The 593-nt window shown below is 41.0% G+C and overlaps 1 protein-coding gene across 3 annotated transcripts in view; it reads left to right on the top strand.

Annotated features, from left to right (window-relative positions):
- Usp50 (ubiquitin specific peptidase 50) overlaps positions 1–593 on the top strand; it is a 27306-nt gene that overhangs the window by 6036 nt on the left and 20677 nt on the right. The window lies entirely within an intron of this gene.

Raw genomic sequence — 593 nt, 5'->3', positions numbered from 1 at the left:
GGAGCCTGTCCTGGCACTAGCTCTGTAGACCAGACCAGGCTGGTCTCGAACTCACAGAGATCCGCCTGCCTCTGCCTCCCGAGTGCTGGGAATCATTTTCTTATTTTTGAGACAGGGTTTTCTTGCTGTGTCACGCAGGCTAGCCTGGGACACTGGGGCTCAAGTAACCCTGCCTGAATCTCTCAGAAACTGCAATTATAGTCATGGCTGTTATTCCCTACAATTTTAGCAGGAGATGGCTGTCATATGCCTTAAAGATATAAATAAAGGAAGTCCATGAATGAACAACAATATTATTAATATTTCGAAAAGCAACCTATAATTAATAGTTACTGTGAATTTAGTTGTATTTCTAAATGTATTCAAGACAAAGCCTCACTTATACATATGGGTGAGGTTTATTCGGTCTCTTGAGATGGAGATTGTGATTTCTTATGAAGCTCTTCTGACTTGCCCACACCTCCACATGCCATAGTTCAAGGCTAGGACTAGCTATAATAGACTCTTTTTTAAAAAAGATTTCTTTTTATTATGTAGTGTATGCATGTTTGTCTGCATACATTTATGTGCAACCGTGTGCATGCTTGGTGCTC

This window comes from Microtus ochrogaster (genome assembly GCF_000317375.1).
Source record: "Microtus ochrogaster isolate Prairie Vole_2 chromosome 14 unlocalized genomic scaffold, MicOch1.0 chr14_random_1, whole genome shotgun sequence".
Taxonomy (NCBI): Eukaryota; Metazoa; Chordata; class Mammalia; order Rodentia; family Cricetidae; genus Microtus; species Microtus ochrogaster.
This window is presented reverse-complemented; position numbering and strand designations above follow the sequence as displayed.